This window comes from Lactuca virosa, chromosome 3 (genome assembly GCF_052849685.1).
Source record: "Lactuca virosa cultivar CGN04683 chromosome 3, Lactuca_virosa_CGN04683_v6, whole genome shotgun sequence".
In the NCBI taxonomy this organism is placed as follows: Eukaryota; Viridiplantae; Streptophyta; class Magnoliopsida; order Asterales; family Asteraceae; genus Lactuca; species Lactuca virosa.
In genome coordinates this window covers 150,832,964-150,848,364 of record NC_136428.1, presented here as the reverse complement: position 1 = coordinate 150,848,364, position 15,401 = coordinate 150,832,964, and positions in this window count along the sequence as shown.

The window sequence follows — 15,401 nt, the reverse complement described above, 5'->3', positions numbered from 1 at the left end:
AGAAAAAGAAAAAAATACATGTCGTTATTTCACAAGTCGCGAACAAAGAACACATGCACTTTCTATGGATGTTTTCATTTTTCATTTTTATTTGGATGTTATTGACTTTATGAATTTATGTTGAAAACCTTTTTTTAAGTTAATTACTTTAATAATTTTATGAAATTATGTTGATACAACATCATTTTTTTAAAATGTGTTGTTTATTTATTAAACGGGTTATATGGGTTGGGTTTGACCCATTAACTTGTGAACCCGCGAACCCATATACTTAAACGGGTTATATGGGTTGGGTTGGGTTGAGGTTTCCAACCCACCAACCTGTCAACCCATATATTATATGGGTTGGGTTGAGTTTATGTTTTCTGACCCGCCAACCTATCAACCCGTGACCCGCCAACCCAAACCCAACCCAATTGGCAGGCCTAGTAAAAAACATCCAAAAACTTTGTAGTTTTACAAACATAATTTTTATCATGACTTTATAACATAGATCATGTTTTTTTGTTAGTTTTTGCATTTCACAACTAATATATCACAAATAATTGTATAAAAGCTAGTGATAATCATACTTCATGGAAATATTGTATTTTGTTTAACATAAAGAATGAAACATGCAAGTATTTGTACAATAAACCAAGTTTTACTTGTATCCCTGCCCCCTAAAACATGAAAAATTCGAAAATGTGGCGGTATGAACTCACCTTGAGTGGGTTTGTGGTAGAGTATAGAGATGTTTGTGAAGATCTTCAAGCCTAAACACTTGAATGTGGTTGATGAACTCTCTGAAGGTGATATTACCTCAATTGTTTTAAAAAATAATAATATGTGTAAATATGATGAAACTAACACGGAATTGTATAAATACACTAGATTAATCAAGAAAATCTTACCAAAACCCTAAGAATAAGGTTGGAGATTTAATCCTTGGGGGCTTGGACTTAGGTCTTTGAAGGAAAATAAAGGAAGAATGAAAGAGGCTGAAAAATAAAAGAATGGTTTGTGGAGTGATTTCTGTCGAGTATAAGAGGAAAAAGATGAAGTGATATGTGCTTAGTTATCTGCTGGTTAAATGCATGGATACTTGCTGGGTAATGTTTTGGTATTGGAAATGATAAAATATCAAGTCACCAAGTCAACCTTTCCTTACTTTTGTTCTTCCCACCGAAAACCCATAGAGAAATCCAATAAAAACTCAATAGAAAACATCCAAGGCACATGAGATTTCAGCCCATGCTCCAACCGAAATCGCATGCTGATTTTGGTCTTGTGCAAACCGAAATCACATGTGATTTCGGTCTATGCAAACTGAAATCCCATATGTTGGAGTCCTAGGCTTGTGATATCGGTCCTAGATCGTCCCTAATTGGTGTTTTCGGTTTTTGGTATCACCCATTAAAGGGTGATTTCGGTTTTTGGGTTTCTACGCCGAAAACCTAAGGCAAAGTTTCACTTTTTGGTTAATGCTCTATCTATTTGACTTATCTTGACTTGCTATAACTTGTTGACTTTTAAAGGTTTATTATGAATATAGTTTTCAAGGTATATATACATACTTACTTACACAAATAATGCCCTTTTGGGTCTCAAAATTTTATTGCAACAAGTTACGTTGTGAATTCACTTGTACACAGTTACAATCTAGACCTTGCTCGTTTCAAAATTTTCCAGTTGTCAAATCGGTGTTCCACCAAATTGCTTAGATTAGTCTGTGACACATCAAAAACCCAATAAATTTCTTCCCATAACACATCAAAAAGAACCATGCAAATATACATATGGTAGGTGTCAAAGAAAGTTATGAAGACTACTAGATGTCTAATATAAACAACATATTCGAAATACATAGATATTGGGGATAAATTATGAAATCGGAAATAATATAAGTTGAAAAGCAATACAAAGAAGCTAAAAATGAAAAAAATTCTATTTTTTTAATTAAAATGAAGTCGATTTTGATGGTTCTATACCTAATTTTACATACATGACAACCACATATTCACTTTTCCCCATATATATATATATATATATATATATATATATATATATATATATATATATATATATATATATATATATATATATATATACATTGATTAATGGATGGATCCATTCAATGAAATTTCTAGTCTCTGTTATGTTAAGAGCTAGGGTGCTGCATGGGTCGGTTATATATATATATATATATATATATATATATATATATATATATATATATATATATACACACACACACACACCAAGGTTGTAAACATCGCTCGACGTTAGTTAGTCGGTGGACTGGGGTTAACGGATTAATTGGTAGGCGGAGATTAATCGGGGACCATTAATTGCTAATTTGTTAGATTTTAAGAAATTAAATATGACTAATATCAAATAAAAATTTGTAAATGCCACTAATATCATAACAAAATAGGTTAATATGATAAATACAACACTAATCATACCTCAAATAGTTTTTACTGAGATATAAATTCTTGAAAGTGTTAAAATTTCATCGGGTTCTACTGTTTCAGTCATTGTGTATGCATGGATTAATCGGTAGACGCTCTCTAATCAGTCGAGTAGTGCCTAGGGATTAGTCGGAGATTAATCGGGACCTAATCGGGATTTTTACAACACTGATATATACATTGATTAATGGATGGATCCATTCAATGAAATTTCCGGTCTCTATTATGTTAAGAGCTAGGGTTCTGCATGGGTTGGTTTTGGAACCAAGCCGAACTCAATCCGTAAATGATCGGTTTTTGATTTTTAAAACCGAATAGGATTATTTCGATTTCTCGAGTCCTGGAGCCTGTTTTGGCGGTTTTTTGGTTTCTTGGGTTGAACCCATATACTCACGGTTTCTCCAAGTCCATAAAAGTCGATGCAAACTACTACTGACAATGTCAATTTGTCCATGTCGGAATCCAATCAACACAAATATTGAATCAATTCATAACTAAACTATCTTCTAAGAATAAATTGATTCTTGACTTCTATAAAGAATTGTCAGTTTGTTTGTGTAGTGATAGAGGCTCCAGTGCATGGATGTTGTACTACGATTTCATAAGGAAGGCATCAAGTATTGTATAGTTTTGAGAGTTGGTTATGTCAATAACTAAGTTTTACATTTAAAATTATACAAAATATGGGTTGGTTTGTGAGTTTCTTGTGTGGATTGGTTTCTCGGTTTGGATGAGCCGGTTTCTGTGTAAAAACCGAAACCGATTTTTTAGTTTTTATAAAATTCAAACCCTAACCGTCGGTTTTGCTTTGGTTTTGGTTTTGTCGATTTAGGTCGGTTTCTCCATTTCTTGGTTCGGGTCTACTAGCAACTGCATTTCATCATGACTATTGAATCTCGATGGTATAATTACTTTGCGAAAATGACGTCTGTCAACAAATGGAAGCTTATGTCTATAAATGTTATAATCTTATATTCTTTTATGTAGGTCGTGATTTTTAATTTGCTTCCACCTTGTTGTTTATGAAGTGACAAGTTATTGTATCCGTGGTTAAACCTTTTGGATTTCATTTAAATATTTGTTCAAATGTTATGGAATATTTTTATTCATATCTCAGGGTGGAATGTGTAAGTATGAAGTAAATTTAGTGGTCAGTTTACTTGAAAATTCATGCAATTCAAACATGGATGATTTACTCCAAAAGGATTATTATTATGGGTTGTTAGATTTTTTCAAGACAAACTTTAATTTTAAAGAAAATGCAAATTACATGTTTATCACTTGTAATGTTTACTTCAAAAATGATTGTTTACTAATGGATTAAATTGATAATGAAATTTTGTTAAAATGAAGATTGTTTTTCTAATTTTAATCTTATATGATAGAATCAAGATTTTTTAGTTCATTGTTTGCGTTGATATTATTCCGGCAGTTTTATTTTTTAATATATTAAATGTCGATCTAAATAATTTTTTTTAATAATTATCTTTTATTCAAAAGTGTTTGAATATTTATTTTCAGGTAAAACTATATGAGTGTAACCACTAAACAATTCAAAATTGTATTAATTTGTCTTTTATTTATTTTATATACTTTTAGTAGCTATGTCGTTTTTGGTTGAGAATGTTATAACAAAACAATTTAAAGATATTTAGAAATATTATGATGTATAAAATTTTTAAATTTTTTTTTATATATGAACATTTATATATGAAAATATAAAGCTTCATGATTATTTTGTTTAATTAAAATAAAAATATTCATATTTTTTTTTTCACGTGACCAACTTTATGTGACATTGTCTATAGATAGGTAATAGAATTTGTGAAACAAGTATTGAATCTCGGTTGCTGAATGAAGTCCAAAAAGAAAAAAATGATTGATTATTAAATTGTTACATATAGTTAAAAGTTGTTTTGTGCTTAAACTATCACCTTGTGTATATGTTGAAATGCGACATGTTTCTGAAAGAAACTAATGACCGAAATATAATTATCCTAACTCTTCATTCTTTATTCTTACTGTAATGACCCAAAACACTAGTAAAAAAATTTCATTTTCAAAACACTAAAAACGATATAACAATTTGTTTCTAAAACCAATGAATATATAGGGTATTCTAAAACGTCAGAGTAAGTCGAATTAATAGTGCATAATGAACTTCATGGGATGCTATGTGATCATGTCGGGCCCTTACCTTTAAAACCAGAAGTACATGAAACATTTAAACCACAAAAGCGTAAGTACAAATCTTAATGAGTTTCCCAATGTTGTAACATCCCATTTAACCAAGAATGTTCATTTTTATCTTAGGTTGAAAACATTGTTTTCATAAAACCAATTCAAGAAAACCATGAGTATTAAATACAATCATCCCAAAAATCAAGGTATTATAATAATGCGAAATCACAAAAGCTGTCGATGAGTATGTACAATCAAGCCTTCGCTTTACCACGATCATCCGAAGTACCTGGAATATATTTAAATCCACAACTATAAGCATGAAGCTTATTAAGATCCCCAAAATATCACATACAACACAACATAATAAACAACTATGGGTTCTCAGCAACCATGAGACTTTCAACACTCCTGAGGACTATAAACATTCATATGGGCTCACAACAATCCTATGGGTTATCAGCAATCCTATGGACTTATCAGCAGTCCTAGAGTTATCAACAACTCAATAAATACACATAATTACAATCAACAAATAGGATTCATCTGATCTAGCATGCACCTTACTATTACATAGGTAATATAGAGATAAGAATTACCTCACGAACAACAAGCTAACACAATAACTCTCAGATACTGAAGACTAGTACTAAGAATCACCTAACCAACAATATAGAAGTACCCTCTCAGTCTACAACCTAAAACCCTCAAGTTGACGAATAGTCAGCTTTGTTAAAAAGTCAACGGTCAAAGTCTGCCCATCCGATCTCCACGTTGTGGCTACCCATAGGCCATGCTGTGGAAACTATACGACAAAACAATTGTGAAGGCTGCCTGTCTCTATGTCGTGGTGGCCAACCCTCCATGTCCTTTAACCAACTTTGTACAGCTTAATGTATTATGCTCTTAATCCTTCAAGCTATACACTCACACATTCCAGAGGGATTTCATACACCCAAAGCATGATAAAATCATTGCTTTATAGACATGCATGTCCAATGTATGTCTTGAGCTCAAGTTAGGTCAAAAGGGTAAAAATAAGGTTAAGATGCCATGTATGGAACCCATAACTCTATAACCCTCTAGATTTGGGACAAGAGACCATAAAGGCATCTCAAGGACCGATAAAGTTGCCAACTTTATGGAATCCATACACTCCAACTATAAAACCCGCAAATTCGGGCTAGTCAATTAGAATATTATAAGCGTTAGAATTAGAATTTTGATAGAAGATTATGTAGGATAAATAATATTAAAAAAATTTATACTGTATGTGGCCATGATTCCGTACATATAAAGAACTCTAAAATCCGACTTCCTATGAAAAAGTTATGATTCTTCGAAGTTTCGCGACGAAACCAACACAGCTCTGCATATCGTAAAAAGAGAATTTTGGATAAATTACTTCCTAGCCTAAGTGATCTCAACAAAATTTGTAGTAGTTGTTACACCGAGAGCATGCATATAGAAGAACATCCAAATATGACTTCATAAGAAGTTATGATTTTTTGAAGTCTCAACGTAGTAGTATATGCCTTAGAAACCGAAATTGAAATCGGTCGATTATTAGGAAAAACAATCTAAATAACCGTTGAAGATCTCGTCCATACCTATTTGTCGATATAAAGACAGTTGAGAATGGATATCGTAAGAGAAAGTTGTGATCTTTATACGGACTTTAACAATATAAGTCTGCTAAAAATATAACTTCAAAAATAAAGTCAAAATTAGCCAGCGGAGTGTAAATGAAAGTTGTAGAACTCGTCGATAGCTACGGGTGGATACAAAGAACCTCGAAAACGGAGCTCATATGAAGAAGTTATGAATTTTCGAAAATTTGCGAGCACGCGGTTCTTGATGCACGTAAGATGATGTGACACTCTCCGGAGGTGACACATGGCAAGTCAGGAGAGCACTCTTCCAAGAGACAAGATGATGTGGCACCATGATATTTGGACACGCGACACCATAAAATGGTGCTACATGGCAGTATTCTATAAGCATGATGTGGACGAAGGAGCGAACGACATGTGGCAGGTGACCAGTGGAGTCACCAAAGGACAAGTGCGTGGTGTACCTATGGTCGGTGTACGATGCACGCTGCTTGTTGCTAAATATATAACTATCATTTCTTAGAATTCCTCTCCCATTTCACTCTAATCTCTCTGGAATCCTAGGAGCCCAACAAATAGGAGTTTTCGTGTCAGAGTTCTGTCCACATAATTTTCCCGGTTTTCGCTAACAGCTGTAACAGCCCAAATTTTCAAATAAAATTTTTCATGTTTAAATAACAACCCATATTCATTAATTATAAAATTCCAATTATAATTGTTTTCAAAATCCAAAATATCATATAATTTGTTTACAATATCAGAGTGTCCCCAAACAAAATGACAGAGAGTACATGCTGCGCCATCATGCCGGGACCTTGCCCCTAGATCCCGAAGTACCTGAAACAACCAACAAACTATAAGCTAGTGCTTAGTGAGTTCCCAGAGCATATGTAACACCCAAATTTTTAAAACAATTTTTCACATTTTATAAAACACGTTTTCATTCATAATCGTTATAAAAAAACACCATTGTATCACATAACATCATATCCCAAGATCATAATAAAATCTCCCCGCGTGTGTACTGATCAAGCCGGCGCCTTCCCGCGATCCTCGCTGGTACCTGAGACACATAACACAACACTGTAAGCATAAATGCCTAGTGAGTTCCCCAAAATACCACACATAACACGTATTAGCCACTCGAGGCTATAACTCTGTTTGACACTCTGGTCAAAGTGTCTCTGTGGGACCCCCCAGTCCCATAACTCTGTGGACCCTCTGGCCCCAACTCTATGGGTCCTCTGACCCTAACTCTGTGGACCTTCCAGTCCTAACTCTGAAAAGACTCACCTCGGTTAACTCGGTAAAGCTCGAACTCTGTAAAGTCGGGTCTAGCCTCAGCCTAATCATATGAAATAAACACTCTGAATCAATACATCTCTCAAGGCTAGACTATTCCTCCTCTTAGTACTCTCAGAAGGGGAAAAGACCATTTTACCCCTCTCATGGCTCAAAGACCCTAAAATTGACCAAACCCTAAAAGTCAATAAAAGTCAACAGTCAAACTTTGACCCGACTCGCCGAGTGCACTTGGGCGACTCGGCTAGTCTACACGTGTCCACTGACTCTCTTAGATCCTCTCTTGGCACGTCGAGTACTTCCCTTGACTCGACGAGTTCCACCTGACATGAATCGCGGGGCCACCCCGACTCAACTCGCCGAGTCTCAAGAACAACTCGGCGAGTTCCAACTTGAACTCGGACTCCTGACCCTCCCTGACTCACCGAGTCATTCCCCCAACTCGACAAGTCCACTCACTGAGTGATTAACGGGCAACCTTCATACTACTCGCCGAGTCTGTTCTTTGCACTTGGCCAGTTCATGCCATGCACAACTCAAAACAACTTTTGAGGTCAGATCTGTTCCATACAATCATAGATCTGGCCTCCCCCAGCATGATAATCACGTAAAGTTCGGACCTTGACACACATATAACATCTAAATGGTCCAAAATGATGATTTAGCCCCAAAAATGACATTCTAAGCTCATGACTCCCACAATGACTCATAAAGCTCCAAGGGTTAAGGTCTCTGGACCCCCTTGGGTCCAGATCCAGAACATAAACTCGAGAAGGGGCCAAATACTCCACTTAATCATCCTCTAAAAGGGTTAGAAAACCCTAACACTAAGAATCAACACCAAAACTGAAGAAGGTCCGAGAATAATACCTCAATACAATCTCTATGAGCTCAAAAACCACCAAAACCGCACCTCCTTCAGCTTCCTCTTGCCTTGAACACTTCCTTCTTGCAAAAATACCCACAAAAGTTCAAGATTGGCCTCTCCTTCCTCACAAGCACTCTAGATCACTTAGGGTTTCTCTCTGGGGGTTGATGGCCGCAAATGACGGCCATAAGGGCCTTTAAATAGGTCCCAAACCCAGAAAAATTAGGGTTTCATTAAACAGCGTGGACTCGCCGAGTCCACTCATGGACTCGCCGAGTCCGGTCATTAATCCGGATGAGAAATCGCGACCCTACTCGGCGAGTCTAAGCACCAACTCGCCGAGTCCCTCAACAAATTCCAAAATAAAATAATAAAATAATATACCTGGGAATCCGGATGTTACAATTCTCCCCCACTAAAATCAGACTTCGCCCTCGAAGTCTCACTCTGCAAACAACTCTGGATGCTGCTCACGTATCTCTCGCTCCGGCTCCCAGGTCAACTTTGACCCTCTCCGGTGTTGCCACCGGACCTGCACCAGGGGCACTTCCTTGTTCCTCAGAACCTTGATCTTTCGATCCACAACCGCAACTGGTCTCTCCACATAATTCAGGCTCACATCCACCTGAATATCCTCTAAGGGCACCACTGCTGACTCATCAACGATACACTTCCTCAACTGAGACACGTGAAAAGTGTCATGAATCTGGCTCAGCTCCGTAGGTAGCTCCAAACGATACGCTACCCTGCCCACCCTGGCAGTCACCCTGAAAGGACCAATATACCGATGTCCCAACTTACCCCTCTTCCTGAATCGGATCACTCCCTTCCAGGGAGATACCTTCAGGAGTACGAAATCGCCGACCTGGAACTCGAGCTCTGACCGACGTCTATCCGCATAACTCTTCTGACGGCTCTGAGCTGTCAGTAACCTCTGCCTGACCTGCTGAATCTGCTCGGTCGTCTGAAGCACAATCTCCGTATTACCCATCACACGTTGCCCGACCTCGCCCCAGCAAATGGGAGTCCGACACTTCCTCCCATACAACAGCTCAAAGGGTGGCATACCTATGCTCGAATGATGGCTGTTGTTATAGGAAAACTCAGCCAAGGGCAAGTATGTGTCCCAACTCCCTCTGAAATCCAACACACATGCCCGAAGCATGTCCTCGAGCGTCTGAATCGTCCGCTCACTCTGCCCATCTGTCTGGGGGTGGTATGCGGTACTAAAATGTAGCCTCGTACCCAACTCCTCATGAAACTTCTTCCAGAATCTGGAAGTGAAACGCACATCTCGATCTGAGACGATCGAGATCGGCACTCCATGCCGTGATACCACCTCCCTCATGTACAACTCTGCCAACCTCTCAGCGGAGGAGCTCTCACTGAGCAAGGAAGTGAGCGCTCTTCGTCAACCTGTCCACAATCACCCAAATTGCATCGACGCCCCTCGCAGTCCTTGGCAATTTAGTGATAAAATCCATGGTAATCTGTTCCCACTTCCACTCGGGAACCTCCAACGGCTGCAACTTACCATGCGGCCTCTGGTGCTCGGCCTTAACCCTGCGACAGGTAAAGCATCTCTCAACAACCCATGCTACATCCCTCTTCATACAGGGCCACCAATAATCTCTTCTCAGGTCCAAATACATCTTAGTGGCCCCGGGATGGATCGAAAACCTCGATCGGTGTGCCTCCTCCATCAATATGGTACGTGCCCCGCCCACAAATGGCACCCAGATCCGACCCCGGAAGGTCATAAGCCCTCTGCTATCGGTGACAAACTCCGATACATATCCGATAACCCGCTCTCTCTTGCGGTTCTCCGGTCTCACGGCCTCAGCCTAGGCCCCTCGGATGGTGTCCAACACCGGAGTCATCACTGTCAATCTCATACAAACGTCCCGTATCGGGGCGCTCTCCGCTCTACGATTCAGGGCATCGACTACAACGTTAGCCTTGCCCGGGTGGTACAGGATCTCACAATCGTAATCGTTTACCACGTCCAACCATCTCCTCTGGCGCATATTCAGGTTGGGTTGATCCATCAAGTACTTCAAGCTCTTGTGGTGCGTGTATATGGTACACCGAACCCCATACAGATAGTGACGCCAGATCTTGAGGGCGAACACTACAGCCCCCAACTCCAGATCGTGGGTGGGATACCTCGTCTCGTGAGGCTTCAGCTGCCTCGATGCGTATGCTATCACATGCCCTCTCTGCATCAGCACCGCTCCCAGCCCCGATATCGATGCGTCACAATACACCACAAAGTCCTCCATCCCCTCCGGAAGGGCTAACACTGGGGCTTCGCACAATCTCTGGCGAAGTGTCTCGAAGGAGGCCTGCTGCTCTGGTCCCCATGAAAAAGCAACACCCTTCCGGGTCAACCTGGTGAGTGGCATGGCGATCTTGGAGAAATCCCTGATAAATCTCCGATAATAGCCAGCCAACCCTAAGAAACTCCTGATCTCGGTGGGGGATCTCGGCACCTCCCAACTCATAACCGCCTCAATCTTGGCCGGGTCGACCAATATCCCATTCTGGTTAACGAGGTGCCCTAGGAACTAGACCTCTCGTAACCAGAAATCACACTTGGAGAATTTGGCATAAAGCCTCTCCGATCTCAAAACTCCAAGTAACTCTCTCAAATGCTCCTCATGCTGCTCTCTAGATCTCGAATACACCAGTATATCATCGATGAACACGATCACCGAACGGTCCAACATCGGTCTGCATACTCTGTTCATGAGATCCATGAATGCCGCCGGTGCATTGGTGAGTCCGAAAGGCATCACCACGAACTCGTAATGCCCGTAACGAGTCCTGAACGCTGTCTTCTGGATATCCTCATCTCGTACTCTCATCTGATGATATCCAGACCTCAAGTCAATCTTGGAAAACCAAGACGCTCCATGCAACTGATCGAATAAATCGTCGATCCTCGGTAAGGGGTAACAATTCTTGACCGTCAGTTTGTTCAGCTCCCGATAATCAATGCACATCCGGTGTGAACCATTCTTTTTCTTGACAAAAAGGATCGGCGCTCCCCACGGCGAGCTGCTCGGCCGTATAAACCCCTTCCCCAGCAGCTCCTGAAGCTGCGAGGATAACTCCTGCATCTCTGGTGGCGCAAGGCGATAGGGCGCCTTGGCGATAGGCGCTGCCCCCGGAACCAAATCAATACGGAACTCTACCTGCCTCTCGGGAGGCACACCCGGCAACTCCTCGGGGAAAACATCCGGGAACTCGCGCACTATCGGGACCTCATCAATCGACCTCGGTCTCTCTGCATCTACTCTCGTATCCACCACATAAGCCACAAACCCACTACAGCCCTACTGTAGACTCTGCCTCGCTCTAGCGGCCGAACAAAATGCTGAGCCAGAACGGGTACCCTCGCCGTACACCGTAAGTACTCCCCCACCGGGGTCTCGTATCGTCACGAACTGTCGCTCGCAGTCTATCACAACCCAAATCGGCTCAACTAATCCATGCCTACTATGACACATACGTCCCCCATATCAATCGGGACCAGATCTATCGGGAACTCGACACCGAAGATCTCGAGTACACACCCTCGAATCACATCAGTAGCATACACTGCTCGCTTGTCGGCTATAGAAACTCGTAGAGGTCGACTCAACGCCTCTCGCTGAACACTGATGTGTCGACGAAACGCTATCGACACAAATGACCGACTCGCACCCGAGTCAAACAACACCAAAGCAGGTACAGAACACACAAGAAATGTACCTATGCATACCTCAAAATAAGCATAATATCACAAACTCAATATAAACCGAGGAAAAAATACATACCAGCTACCACATCGGGTGCTGCGCGGACCTCCTCCGTTGTCAACTGGAAGGCTCTCCCGCGAGCCTTCGGCGCCTCAGCCTTCGCAGGCCGACTCTCTGTAGCTTGAACAGCAGCAGGAGCAGATCCCTGAGAAGCTCCCTGAGCTGACCCTCGTAACTGCGGACACTCGGCCTTCCGGTGTCCGGTCTGGTTGCAGTGAAAACAGACTGCAAACCCCTTGGGGCAATCCTTGGCCATATGCCCCTCCTTGCCATATTTGTAGCAAGACCCTGCTCTGCACACTCCATCATGACTCTTGCCGCACTTGCCACAAGTGCGGCCCCTCTGGCTCCCTGATCTCGAATCGGCGGGCTTGGCCCGCTTGGCTGCCGGCTGAGACTGTGCCGGTCGCCGATCCCTCCCCTGAGACTCCGCCTCCTCCCTAGCCTGAGTCTCTAGCTCTATCTCCCTCTTCCGGGCATTTGCCTGAAGCTCGGAAAATGTCCGGTACGTCGAGTTCGCCACGAACTCTCGTATATCCCTCCTCAAAATGCTCAAATATCGGCTCATACGTGCCTGCTCGGAGGACACGTGCTCTGGGCAGAACATCGCCCGCTCATGGAACATCCTGGTGATCACTGTAACAGACTCTGTACCCTGCTTGAGGGTCAAAAACTCCTGGGCCAAACGCTCCCTCTCCACCTGGGGAACGTACTCTTCTCGGAACATAGCAGTGAACCTCTCCCATGTCACTGCAACAAGCTCAGTAGTCGAATAGTGCGCCGTCACAAACTTCCACCAGTCCTTCGCTCCCAAGCGAAGCTGGTTCAACGCGAACCGGACTCTCAAATGCTCTGGAGATGAGCAAGTAAAGAAACACCACTCAATGTCTGATATCCACCTCATCGTTGCAATCGGGTCCTGGGTCCCATCAAAATCCGGTGGTTTTGTGTTGCTGAACTCACGAAACAGCAACGCATCACCACCCTGCGGCCTAGTCGCAGCTATAGCTGCAGTGGCCACAACAACCGCAGCCTCAGAAAGAGCAGCGTATCTCTCGTCAAATGTCTCTATCAGTGTGGTCTTGATAGACCCGAACATCTCTGGTATCTCTGCCCTGATGGCCGCAGCCACCTCCTCATGAATGATCCTACGGATCTCCTCATCACTAGTACCGCTGCTCTCTGGTGTGTGGCGTGTCCCAACCATGATGTCTCTGAAATACAACATAATAAACATCAGGGGCTCGCTCGAGTATACTCGCACTCGATAACTCCACCCTACTTGCTCCTTAGTACCCAATGGATTCTTACTTAGGGTGCGCACTGCTCCGGTGTCTTCCGTAGTACGGGCCCTATACTACCGTCCACACCGCATCAACATCCACTCTAAGTCCTCCTCCTTGGATCCCAAGTCCCAAGTACTCTACTCTCTTTAACCATATGCTACTCACTAGCAGCTCTCTCATAAACTCCTCGCTGCTATCTAAACACTCTCAAGTATCCCTAGCAGCAAAACTCCTAGACTAAGGCATCACATATCAGCCCACTCTAGTCCTAATAAGAATACCTAGTCTACTCTAGCATGCATAACATAACTCATCATATATCATAACATAATATATCTCATAACACTAATTACAAGGGTATTTTGGGAAATCACCGTTCGGGCGCTGGCTGATCGTACACACGGCTCTGCTCTGTTTGTCTCAAAACTCTTTTTACTCTTTTAAAAAGTTTTTAGTCATCAAAATTTCTCTGAAATCCTCAGTTTGAGTTCAGATACGCCCGAAGATGAATCCGAATCCCTCAAACCAAGGCTCTGATACCAACTTGTAACACCCAAATTTTTAAAACAATTTTTCACATTTTATAAAACACGTTTTCATTCATAATCGTTATAAAAAAAACACCATTGTATCACATAACATCATATCCCAAGATCATAATAAAATCTCCCCGCGTGTGTACTGATCAAGCCGGCGCCTTCCCGCGATCCTCGCTGGTACCTGAGACACATAACACAACACTGTAAGCATAAATGCCTAGTGAGTTCCCCAAAATACCACACATAACACGTATTAGCCACTCGAGGCTATAACTCTGTTTGACACTCTGGTCAAAGTGTCTCTGTGGGACCCCCCAGTCCCATAACTCTGTGGGCCCTCTGGCCCCAACTCTATGGGTCCTCTGACCCTAACTCTGTGGACCTTCCAGTCCTAACTCTGAAAACTCTGTAACAAACATATCATATAACACATAGAAATCACATCATGCAAAAGCATACACAATACTCTGTCTCATAACTCTAATTACCACTCTAGGTAAAGTATAGTGAGAAGACTCACCTCGGTTAACTCGGTAAAGCTCGAACTCTGTAAAGTCGGGTCTAGCCTCCGCCTAATCATATAAAATAAACACTCTGAATCAATACATCTCTCAAGGCTAGACTATTCCTCCTCTTAGTACTCTCAGAAGGGTAAAAGACCATTTTACCCCTCTCATGGCTCAAAGACCCTAAAATTGACCAAACCCTAAAAGTCAATAAAAGTCAACGGTCAAACTTTGACCCGACTCGCTGAGTGCACTTGGGCGACTCGGCGAGTCTACACGTGTCCACTGACTCTCTTAGATCCTCTCTTGGCACGTCGAGTACTTCCCTTGACTCGACGAGTTCCACCTGGCATGAATCGCAGGGCCACCCCGACTCAACTCGCCGAGTCTCAAGAATAACTCGGCGAGTTCCAACTTGAACTCGGACTCCTGACCCTCCCTGACTCACCGAGTCATTCCCCCAACTCGACAAGTCCACTCACTGAGTGATTAACGGGCAACCTTCATACTACTCGCCGAGTTTGTTCTTTGCACTCGGCGAGTTCATGCCATGCACAACTCAAAACAACTTCTGAGCTCAGATCTGTTCCATACAATCATAGATCTGGCCTCCCCCAGCATGATAATTACATAAAGTTCGGACCTTGACACACATATAACATCTAAATGGTCCAAAATGATGATTTAGCCCCAAAAATGACATTCTAAGCTCATGACTCCCACAATGACTCATAAAGCTCCAAGGGTTAAGGTCTCTGGACCCCCTTGGGTCCAGATCCAGAACACAAACTCGAGAAGGGGCCAAATACTCCACTTAATCATCCTCTAAAAGGGTTAGAAAACCCTAACA